Below are 13038 nucleotides of genomic sequence, written 5' to 3'. Positions count from 1 at the left end.
AACCAATGGAGACTCTGGTGAGTTCAGATAAAAAAAAGAAAAATTGAAGGAAGAAAAAGAAAACCGAAAGGAACTTATTTAAAGATTAAAAAAATTGCTGGGTGTCTATCGGACACGATGCGATGTATGAAGATGATGTTATATGCACTCTTGATATAGCATTAGAGGATACCCAACCACCAGATAACGTTCATCAAGTAATATTATTGTGAGGACATCTTTTTGGTTTTTTTGTCCAAAATTTATTTAATATTTCGCGCGTTTCTGATAAAATATATTTATACTTCTTGTTATTCCAAAAACTATTTTTTGTAAATTGAGAGAGATCGAACATCCCTTGTTTTTTGTATCTGTTTACATTTGTTAACTTCGATAAACTTAACTTTGACTAATCTCTCGTACAATGGCATCGTTCAACCAGTCAACATCTAATTTTTAATCGATCTCATTTAATTTTGGTGATGCCAAATGGTTTTAGCATGGCATCTTTCAAGCTTCAATCACCTTTTTTTTGGATTCAACTGATTACAGAATATCTAATTTAAAGTTTGTATAATATGCCATCGTAACTGTAAGTAATGATCAGTAATTATTAGTTGAATCTACAAAATATTTCAATCATTTTGTATGATTAGTTTTTTGTTTGTAAAGCAAAGCTTTTATTTATTTATTGATATTGTAATTTATTCAATTTCATTATGATTCAGTTTTTATGATTAAAAAAAAAAAGAAGATATTTGATACCAGGATATGTTTGATTCCATATCGCTATCTCTTTTACTCTTTAATTTCATATACATTTTGCTTAGCGTTAGGGCAATGATTTGTCATGCTTAATTTTTGTATCGGATAGTATCGTTTCGATAACTACTCTAAACTAAACTACGCCAGTTTTGGATACTTCTTTTTGTATACATTTATATTTGCCGTCATTGACTTTTTTTTTCAATTGCATGTGTGTGCTACTTTTCGGTTAACCAATATTTTATCATTTTTTTTTTTTTTTTTTTTTTTTTGCATTTTGCTTAATGGAGCTTAGTGCTTGGCTTATTCTTTGAAAACGGGGTTTATTCCGTTAGACAAGCTGTTGAAAACATGATTTGTTCGGGACATATTTATTAGTTAGAGAATTGCCGATATGAAATCTACTACCATTTCATAATTCTATGTTCAAAGTAGTAAATCAATATTTATTTTTCTTTTGTGTTTGTTTACTATTTGCAATCTGTAAACACAATAAGCAAAGATGCGGAAGATGAAAAAATTATTGATATGATATTTGTTATCGAGTGATTACAATTTTTTTTTAAATTACTAATTAATTATGAAGTAATACGCATGGAATACAATAGCTTATGTAGTTACTATGTTCCATGTATTACGTCAGAGTTTTGATATTATATTCTAAAATGCTATTTTAGCTGACTTGATTTTTTTTTTTAAAGTCAATAACTTAAATTAACACCGAACGGCACACACACCGGGTGTCAATCACTTGAGTTTCTCCTAAAATCTAAACGGTGACTGAAGAGGTTGAAACCGTTTTAGTCTATGAGTTTCTTCACTATTGTCCAACAAATTTACTGCTAAGTAGTTCGTATGATTATCCAATTTCTCCAAGTACACTGCACTTATCTTTGCTATCTCACTTTTCACTGTATTCACTTGTAGGTCTTCACGAATTTCACTATTTGGAATAAAGTATGGAGCATCTGTCATTGTTCGAAGTATTTTTGATTAAAATATTTCCAGAATTTCAATATTTGAGTTTGATGCAGTACCCCAAAGCTGAATTCCATAAGTGCAAATTGGATTGAAGGCAGCTTTATACACAAGCAACTTATTTCTTAACGAGAGATGCGTTTTTCTGCATATAAGCCAATAATACTTACTAAGCTTGAGACCTAGCTGTTTACGTTTTTTCCATATGTGCGTACGCTAAGTTAGAGATTTATCCAAATTCATTCCGAGGTATTTAACACAATCTGCTCTTGGTGGTATTTTATTATTTATGCGCACTTGTGGTGAAATACCTCTACATTTGGTAAATACGATGTGGGCAGATTTTGTCTCATTTATAGCCACCTGCCATTTTTTTATCCATTTATTAATTTCATTTAGATGTTACTGTAGATAGTTAGTGGCTATGATAGGATCGAAATGTTTAGCTAATATAGCTTTATCATCAGCAAATGTGGCAAGTGTCGCATGCTCATTGGTCGGCAAGTCGGCTGTGTATAACAAGATAAAAGTTGGCCCAAGAACGCTTCCTTGGGGTACACCTGATTTGATTTCATGTAGGTCGCTTAAATCGTTACCAAACCAAATATGGAAGTATCTTTCTTGAATATGTGATTTGATGCAATACAACGTATGGGGAAGTTTTTATTTTAAAAAGTAGGCCTTCATGCCATACTTTATCGATCGCTTGACTAACATCGAGAAATGCTACAAAAACAGTAGCTCTTCTGTGCGAATGTTTGATTTATGATGTTCACTAATCGATGGACATGTTCGAGAGTTCCATGCTGTTTGCGAAAACTAAATTGATATTCAGGTATCAAGAGATCTCTGCTGATAACTGTATTTATACGTGTAAGAAGAAGTTTTTCCAGAAGCTTTCCAAGTATAGGAATGAGACTTATGGGTCTATAGGACGTTACATCATGTGGAGGTTTCCCTGGTTTTGGTATCATTATAACTTGAGATACTTTCCATTGACACGGAAAATGTCCCAATCTAAGTACAGCGTTATAGATCATTGTCAGCATAACTTTGCCCTTTCTGGGCAACTCTTTAATGTTTTTTCCCGTAATTAAGTCATATCCTGGTGACTTATTTGCATCCAGCTGGTTTTTTATGAATTTTTTAACTTCCTTTACTGTAAATAGCATAGGAATTTCTGACATTTGATACGGTGCACTAGGAAAATTTTTTATTTCGAATTCCTCGTCCTCTGTACATTCAGATGGGAATGGTGTAAATACCTGTTGTAGATGTTGTGCAAAGATGGAGGCCTCCTCTTGTCATTCGTGCCCATTCTCCACCAGCCTTACGAATGGGTGGAATTGGGTCGCGTGGGTGATTTAATCCCTGGGTTGACTTCCATAGTGAGGAGTCCTGTTCTTTGGTCGCACACAGCCCTTCTAGATAACTATCAAAAGCTTCATTTTTAAGAGCTTTTATCAATTATTTTAGTTTCCTAGCTGCTTCATCATAGCGCTGCCATATTCTCCGCAATCGATGTTTTTCCGCGATTTTCCGTTTTACATTTCTTGGGCAGTTTGGAGGTTGGCTAATTGAAAATATTTCAGATGAACTTTTCCATGCTGCGTCTTAGATGATTTGAGTGTAAGTATTGATGGCATTTTCCAAATCATTGTTGGTTTTAAGCGGTATTTTTGAATCCAAGTTTGAGTTTACTAGATGCTTGTACACCACCCAATCCGTTTTGTTATTGAAGAGCTTTTGTGGCTTTGTTACTTTATTCACTGTAACGTTTATTGTAGCAATTACGGGTCTATGATCCGAGTGTTAGTCTAGGCATGATTTAGCTGTTTAATAACTCAAACCTATTCCTTTGATTACAAAGAAGTCTAATGAGTCTGGAATCTTTGTTCTGTCTGTCCCCAGTTGACATTCTTTCATAACTTGAAGGAGGAGTTATTCTAGATCCCCAATGTACGTGATTTGCGTTGAAATAGCCTCCAGATAAGAATCTATTACCCAAAGTGTGGAAATATTGTATGAACCCGGCTGTATTTGATCGATAGTTAGGTGGAAAATAAACTGTAGAAATTGCAAGAGGTCCCCTCCAGTCCTCGATCATGACGCTTGTGGCTTGCAAGAAGTCTTCTTTATATTCACGTAGTATGGTGTTTAATATGTTGTTTAATGATCACCGCAACTCCACCTCTCGCTCTTCTATCGGCATCAGGATGATTTGTGTTGTACACGTAATAATTTGAAATATGAAAGTTTGTTTTATTGGAGAAATGTGTTTCTGATACTAGCATTACATCAATATTGTGTTGCATAAGGAATGTTTCGAGTTCAAGTTTATGATCAGTAAGGCCGTAAATCAATATGGGTTAGAAATTTATCTAACCGGTATAATCTTGATAATTTTACAAAATTAATCGTTCATTATTTTTAAACTCATTAATTTTTACTCGTATTTTTTTTATTTTTTTTAAATAAATTTATTCAAAAAAAATTTTCTCTTACTCACTACTTTTGGTAAATTATATTTCAGTTTTAAATCAAAACTATAATGCATATTTCTATAAATAATTTTATTTTCAAAACTTTTTATTGATTAAATTAATTTGTTACAAACAAATGCCATAGCGATTATACTTCAGCTTGTAAACTACTTAACCATGTTAAGATTGGATTTAATTATTTTTATTCAAACATGTTAAGATCGGATTTTATGTTCAGTAGTTATTTTTGTATATGACATAAATAATTGAAAATATTGTATGTACAATTTTATCCCACCGTTTCGTTTCTGTAGAATTATTTATGCTTCTTGTATTATGTACAAACTGGTAATTTAATAATAAAACAACCCCCCTCTCAATACCCTTACCCTCACTTCAATGTCTGTTATTTGTTCTTTTGCAGTACCCAACCACTTAATTTAGTAATAAATCACCTCCACTCTCAATCGTATTTTGAATGATCCCGCGCCAACTTCAATGTCTGATATTTATGATTTTTGTACTATCAACCATATTTCTTATTTTAAGGAGTATCACAACAGCAGCTTTCGCCTCTGAAACAGTAAAAAAGTTAATTAGATAAATATTTAAACACAAAAACAGTATAATACGTGCACAAAACAATTATTGCTATTGCAGCTCCATGGTTTTCCTTCACTAGAATTGTGAGTTATGTGTCGTTTATAATCAATGAGTATTTATTTTCCTGCTTTCTGCTGTTTGTTCTCCAAGCAAAAATGTTAACTTTTCAAACTCTCCGGAAAATTGAGTTAAAAAAATGAGCCGCACTCCACGGAAATAAGTGTTCCGCTAAAAAAAAAATTAGCCAACTCTTCGAATAACCTAAAAAATTTATATTGACAATTTTTATATTATATTCACAACGGTAGAGACTTTTCTGGAGGGTCCATGTAAAGTCAATAATTAACTCATATACTATACTCATATAGTATGTATGCAAAATATACAAATACAAAATATACATGTACAACAAAAATTTAGCATCTCAAATTATCTAGAAATACGACTTGGCCAAAAAATTGTACCCAATATGTAAGAAATTTTATTACAAAAAAAAAAAAAAAAAAACTTTTCCAAGTCCAAAACTTCTCAAAGAGAGCTCTTGTTTGGCCTCGTAAAAACTTCAACCTCTCCAATAGGGGAGAAAATTTGATATTTCTATTTTTGATTCTCAATTTTTTCAGCACACCGGAAAATTTTTGTTTATCCAAAATAATAAATCTATAGAGTACTACTGCTTGGTATATATAAAAGAAATTGCATTTCTCTTTATTTTGAGATAACTGCTATCCTGACACTGCAATTCCAATCACTCAGGGAAAATTCTACTTCAACCAAAATATATTACCTATTTGACACTCTTGTCTAGTGTAAATAACAAAAATTGTACCTTTCAATTAATGGAGACAACTTAGTTTCTATATTACTAACAATAAGGTTTTCAACTTTCCCAAGTATTCGGAAATATTTTTCTCCAGCCAAAATATTATAGCCATAGAGTAGTCTTGCCTAGTATAGATAACAAAAATTGTACCTCTCACATTAGAGAGAAAACTAAGTTTATTTATTCCTGATACGTAAAGTTCTCGACTTTTCCAGGCTTCCGGGGAAATTCCGCTTCAGCCATAGTACTAAGTTCATAGGGTAATCTTGCATGGTTTAGATATAAAAAATTTTACTTCTCAAATAAGATTCCAAAGTAAAGTTTGCTATTTCTGTTCCTGCAATTCTCAACTTTACCAGGACTCCGGCATCTAAAATTCTGTTACAGCCAAAACATTATGTTGTAGTAATATTCAAACAAAATTGTAATCCTCAAAATAGGGAAGAAAACTAAGTTTTACTTTTCCCCACATTGCAATTCTGGATTTCCTCAGGGCTCCAAAAATATTGTACTTCAACCAAATTTTATATCCATGGGGTAATCTTGGCTGTTATTGATTGTAAAAATAGTACTTAGCATGTAAGGAAGAAATTCCTGATACTGTCATTCTCGACTTTCGCAATACTTCGGGAAAAAAATTCTGCTTCAGACAAAATATTATGTCCTTAGAGTAAACTTCCCAGGTATACATAATAAAAATTTTACCAATCAAATAGGAGAAAAAACTACGTTTTTCTATTCTTGACATTCCCATTGTCGACTTGCCGAGGGCACCGTGAAATTTCTACTTCTGTTAAAACATAATGTCCATAGGGTACTATTGTCTGGTATTGATTGCAAAAATTGTACTTCTCAAATAAAGGAGAAATTGTAGCTTTTCTATTTTTGCATCCACGATTCTTTTCTTTCCAAGGGCTTCGCTTGCCAAAAAAAAAAAAATTTCTTTGCGCTAAAATTATTAAATCCATAGACATACCTCGGGTAGCATAGATTAAAAAACATTGTACCTCTGAAATAAGGAAGAAACATTTGTTTAGATATTTCTGACACTTCAATTCTCGATTATCCCAGAGCTCCAGAATTATTGAGCTTCAGCCAGAATGGAATGTCTATATTCTTGCCTGATATAACAAGAAAGGTACTTCTCAAATAAAAGAGAAAGCTAAGATGTTCTATTCCATACATTGCAGACTCTATAGAATAATCATTGAGGTGTCAAAATAATGTCAATATTACCATTTCAATGAATTGTGTCAGTATTTCTAGGTTTGCAGTAACACGGTTGAACGCTATAATACCACCGTGTGAGTCCTGTCTTAAAATTTAGTTATATAAATTGTACAAATTTATTTCTATTTGATATATCAAAAATCATGAGTCTCGCTGATTCACAAAATCCTGATCCAGAAATCATGTATCCTGATTTATCTGATGATGATGATACAACACAACAATAGGGAAGTATCCCAATTCCTTTCCTCGCCCAAATGATCACCTCATCAAACGGAAATTCTTCAGAATTATCTAATTTTCTTCAAAACGCGGAAAACGCATTAGCAATAGCAAGAGAAAATCAAAAACGGCACTCACAGCCTTAATATTTTCAAAAGCTTCATCGGAAGTTAAAAATAAAATAAATGCTTCCGAAATAAATACTTTCACTGATATAAAAACCAAATTAAAACAAGTGTTTCAAATAACTGAAAGCCTTACGTGCTTTCGAGCACAATTAGAAACTTGAAGACAAAAGCCAAACGAAACCGTAAAAAAATTTTTCTTACGTATTGAGCATTTAAACTCGCGAATCATTCAAAATATCAAAGAAAGTACCATTTCGAATTCAATGTTAGTGGGCAAATTAGCTTTACTAAATGAAATGGCTTTACGTAGGTTTACACATCATTGTAAGCTAGAAATTTCTAATATTTTAAGGCATAAAACTTTTATGTCAATTAATGAAGCTTTAATTATAGCCAGCGAAGAATAATCTTTTGTCTCTCTGCAAAATTTAATTCTTCTTTACAAACGAATATTCAAACAAATAAAAAATATTGTAAAATTTGTAAAAGAAAGAATCACAATACAAAGGAATGTCGCAATAAAAATTTTAAACATTCTGGTGATCCACCACCATCAAACAATTTTATTATCTCGCCCAAAAAGTGTGATTTTTGCAACTTTCGAGGTCGCACAATAGGCAAGTGTAGGAAAAAGAAAAGGAATGAAAACTTTAACAATTCAAATCCTTAAGTTTCTCATGTCAACTCACAAGACAGTTTACATTTAAACGTCGAGCGGCTCGGATTGAACGGAGTCCCAATTCAGAGCACATCGAGACAATCGGCTTCACCCAGCTACCGAATGTTGTAAATGATAAAAAAAAAGAATATTAACAAGCAACCATTCGAAAACTAACGAATTTGTATTCCTAATTGATACCGGAACATCGTGCTCTATTCTAAAAACAAACAATTTAAATCCGAATCACAAAACAAATATAAATTCTAGTTTAAAAATAAATTTTAATGTGTTATGTGGTTCGTATGTTAAAATCGTTTTATATTAGACAGAGTAATGGCCCTGGCGAAAACTTATAATTTAAAGGTGAAAGTTGTCGAAAAATTGTGCTACGTTTTCACCACGTGCTTTTGAGGTCCGTAGCTTTAGTATTGGATAAGTGTAAACCACACAACAATTGTAATATTATAACAATATTACTTTTCGTCTGGTGTCAGTTAAACTAATAATTGCTTCGATATTAATTATTTGTTCATTGGCGGAAGTCGTTTGATGCATCAAATGATCTAAGATTTTTTTGTGGAATATATATATATAGAAGTCACAATGTGATGTTTCGTCTCTATGCTGCCATTGACATATATGCACTTTATCATGAATAGGTACTATTCATACAACAGATGTGACATTTAGATTTTGAATTTGTAAACACGTGTAAACAGAATGTAATTCAAAGTGATGAATCTAAACGTGATGAATGTTATCAAATGATTAAAGGTGATAAATATTATCAAGTGATAAATTTGGTGACAGCAATGAACTTGTAAACACGTGTAAACAGAATGCAATTCAAAGTGATGAATTTAAACGTGATGAATGTTATCAAATGATTAAAGGTGATAAATATTATCAAGTGATAAATTTGGTGACAGCAATGAACTATCCGTCCCAAATATATAGCGCAGCAATCCGTACCGAAACAATCCTATTTCGAATCGCAACAGGTATTTATAATATATTTCATAAAACTAATACTCACCCGTACACGAGATGTATAATTTAGCTCGTTATCCTTATTCCATGTGGAGCTTCCAGATCTGCTACGATGTCGCTTATTTGTGGAAACTTATTAAATAATTTGATGAGAATCCTTTACGGCTGTAGCTGGATGACAAGGATGATAGACAACGATGAAATTAAACACTTCAAATGCAGGTAAGAAACTTTTATTGAAATAATGTGTCTCTTCTTTTGTCGTTTACAATTTATTTTCAGATTTTACAATTGGTATTTTTACAACAAAATGTGACTTGATGTATCAGTTATAATAAATGATGATCAGTTATAATAGATGACAAAATTATTCAGCGTTCGAGTCAAATGTATATTAGGATGTGATGTATACAGAAGATTTTTAAGAGAGTGATAATATAATTTCTCAGCTTGGAGGTAAATTACTCGCGCCAAAAGTTATTATAGTAAGTAAACAAAATATAATATTTTGTATTTAAATGTGTTATGTAATCAATTTGTTGAAGATCATTCGCTTTGACATGTTAGCGCGAGATTTAAATAAATTGATTTTTGTTTTAACTTTTTAATAAAATTGATCTTCAACAATTGACTACATAACACGTACCCCCCTCTTGTATTTTATAGCCGATGGTGAACTAACAATAAGTGGCTAGCCAGTGCGTGACGCTACTGAAGTTTTGGTCGATTCAATTTTTAAGTGTGTTCGACCGCTCGGGTGACCTGGAAAAAGGAGTGAAGGTGAAGGGCTCCTGGTGGAAAAGGGAATACCAATATTTTATATGGTCACTGGGTACGTTTGTGGTATTTCTTTATGAACATGACATGGCATTTCAAGCATCGTCCATTTGAAGTGTTTTTTAAAACAGCTGTATTTTTGGCTTTAAAATTTACAATTAAATACGGACCTAGGTATTTTACTGAGAACTTTTTGCTTGAAATGCCATGTACAGATACCTGTTTCTTTCTCAGCATCACCAGGTCATTAACTCTGAAACCGTGAGATTTTTTTCCGCGATCAAAGTATTTTCTCCTTGTTTTTAATGATGTATCCAAAAAACGTTTTACAACTTCTTCGGATGGCTTTTTTGTTAGTGGTAGAACATCATGAATTTCCCATAGATGGTCAAGAGGAAAAGTCAAGGTTCTACCGAAAAATATAGAAGCTGGTGTGGTGTTGGTAACAGGAGAAAATGAATTATTATAAGCGAAAGTCGCGAAACTCACAAATTTGTCCCAGGTGGAATGACCGGATGATGCTGATTGTAGAAGAGTGCTAACATTCGATATGAGGACCTTGTTCATAGCTTCGGATTTGTTTCCAGAGGGAGAATATGGCGATAAAAATCTGGCACGAATACCCCATTTATAGCAAAAATCCTTGTAAACTTTAGATCTAAAATAGCTTGCATTATCTGAAAACATCTGAAAGGGTGCTGAAAAGGTTAAAAAGGATGTTTCCAGTTTTGCGCAAATTGCAGCCGACGTGCAGGTTTTTAAAGGAAAGGTCTGCAAAAATCGGCTGAAGCTATCAACGGCTAGAAATCTGGACTTATCCTTGGTCATAGGTAGTGGACCAAGAATGTCAATATGCAGAGCCTGATAAACGTAGGATGGATTTTGTGCTTGCATAGTAGGTTTGGGTTTCGTGGAGATTTTGTACCGTTGACAAGTGTCGCAGGACTTGACGTATGAAACAACGTCTTTGTACATATTCTCCCAAGAGAAACGTTTGGAGATGTTGCTATATGTTTTTACTACACCCTGGTGGGAGGACAAAAGACTATCGTGGAAATAATGTAAGATGTTTCCACGGATACATTCTGGGACGTAAATACGTCTTTTTTTCAATTTCCCAGTTTTGCGACACAGAAGTCCGCGATGAAGAGAAAAGTTTTGTACATCATCATCTCCGTTATTCAGTCGGAGCGTGATGTCTTTGCACTTCTCGTCAGAGAGTTGAGCTGTGCGGATGTTTGGAAAAATGTTAGTCATTTCGTTTAAGAATAAGAGTTTGTCCTCTGGTGTAGCGTCCTCATATAGAAAGCTAGTTGGGTTTATGCAAGTTTGTTCCGTGTCTTCGTCAGAGTATAGCCTAGACAGGGCATCGGCGATGTTGTTAATAGAGCCATTAATGTGTTCTACGTCAAATTGGAAGTTTGATAGAGTCAATTGCCAACGAGCTAATTTTCCTATATTTCTACAGTTCTTAAAGAGGTATGATAGGGCATTGTTATCTGTTTGTACAATGAATTTGGCATGTTGTAAATAATCTTGAAATTTGTTTATAGTTGAGATCAAACTTAGCGCTTCTTTTTCATAGATGTGGGTTTTGGCTTCTGCTGGTGATAATTTCCTGGATGTGTATGCGATTGGATGGAGAACATCATCCACACGTTGGAGTAAAACTCCAGCTATACAATGATCACTAGCATCACATCTAACAATGAACGGTTTGGAGAAGTCGGGAAATTTTAAAATTGGTGCAGAGGTAAGTTTGTCTTTTAGATTATTAAAAGCTCGCAGATGTTCTTCTTTTATTTCAAACTTTGTATGTTTTTGTCGAAGTTTATTTAGTGGTAGGCAGATATCGGCATAGTTTTCGATGAATTTCATGAAGTATCCTGTCATGCCCAAGAAACTACGAAGTTGTTTAAGGTTTCTTGGAGGAGGAAGATCGTTTATGGCCTGAACTTTGGACATGTCGATTGATTGGCCGAACTCGTCGATGATTAAACCCAAGTATTTTAAGCGGGTCATGAAGAAACGACATTTTTCAGGTTTCGCAGTCAGACCGTGTAATTTTAACCTATCGAAAACTTCTTGGAGATGATCGAAGTGTTCTTCGATGGATTTTGAGTATATGAGAAGATCATCTGCGTATGGTATGCAAAATTTGTATTTAAGATCTCCGAAAATGTCCATCATAATTCTGTTTAGAGCTTGGGATGAGTTCGCTAGTCCTTGTGGAGCCTTTAAGTATCGATATTGGCCTTGTGGGGTGACAAAAGCTGTGATGTTTCTAGAGTTTTTGTCCAAGGCAATTTGATGATAGCTGGATACTAAGTCGAGACTCGAAAAAATTTTTGCACCATGTAACGAATTAAAGCAATCCTGTACTTGAGAGCTTGGATATGGGTCGAATAATATCTTTTTGTTAACCTCTCGATAGTCATGGACGATCCTGTAATTGCCATCGCGTTTTTTGACAAGAAATGTTGGGGATGCCCAACTGCTGGTGCACTTTTCGATGACATTTTGTTGAAGAAGATCGTCTATGATATTTTGAAGAATGGCTGCTTTTGGAGGAGCCATTGTGTATGGATGTTTATACGTAGGAGTTCTATCTTTTAGAAGGATTTTCATCGTATGGTTTGTAGCATGACCGATTTTATTGCATAGAACGTCTTTGTAGGATTGTTTTAATTCTTCAAGCTTTTCGAGCTCAGATTGACGGAGTTTGGCTGTATTTTCAAGGACTAGGTGGAGCTGATCGTTAAAGTTGAAAATGATGGGAATATTTAAACTTCGACTAGGAATCGTAAAGTTACAAGTTTGAAAATTTAAATTAGCTTTAACTTTATGTAGAAAATGATTGCCTAAGATGATTGAACATGGTAAGTTTTTGACGATGAGGAACGGAACTTTCCATGTGTAATTTTCAATTTTGATGATTAAATTGATAACTTTGTTAATGGTAATGTTGGTGTTGTTTGCTATTGTCAATTTTTTGAAGGTTTTGCTGATTTGGTGTTTTTTATGTTTCAGCTTTGGAACCAGATCCGAACGGATGATATTGTACGATGATCCGGTGTCAATCATACATTGATATTTTTGCCCTAACACATCAATTTTAATGAAAGGTATTTTATTAGAATATTTAAACTCGTGGCTATTTGACAAGGAGGCAAACAATTTATGGCCTTTAGGTGGAGGTGCCTCGAGTTTATCAGTCGTTAGTTGTTGCTATGACTTGTTAGGAGTCTCGCGTTGAGTAGCTGCGAGTAAACGAGAGGTGCTTTCATCGGCACGTTTTGCGATATCGTACAATTGACGAAACGTAGCTGGAGGAGGAAAAATGGTTGATAACAAGGGTAAATATTTAGAATTTGCGCTGTCTAGGATATGTGTGACGAT

The sequence above is a fragment of the Chrysoperla carnea genome, chromosome X, assembly GCF_905475395.1.
Source record: "Chrysoperla carnea chromosome X, inChrCarn1.1, whole genome shotgun sequence".
NCBI lineage: Eukaryota > Metazoa > Arthropoda > Insecta > Neuroptera > Chrysopidae > Chrysoperla > Chrysoperla carnea.
This window is presented reverse-complemented; position numbering follows the sequence as displayed.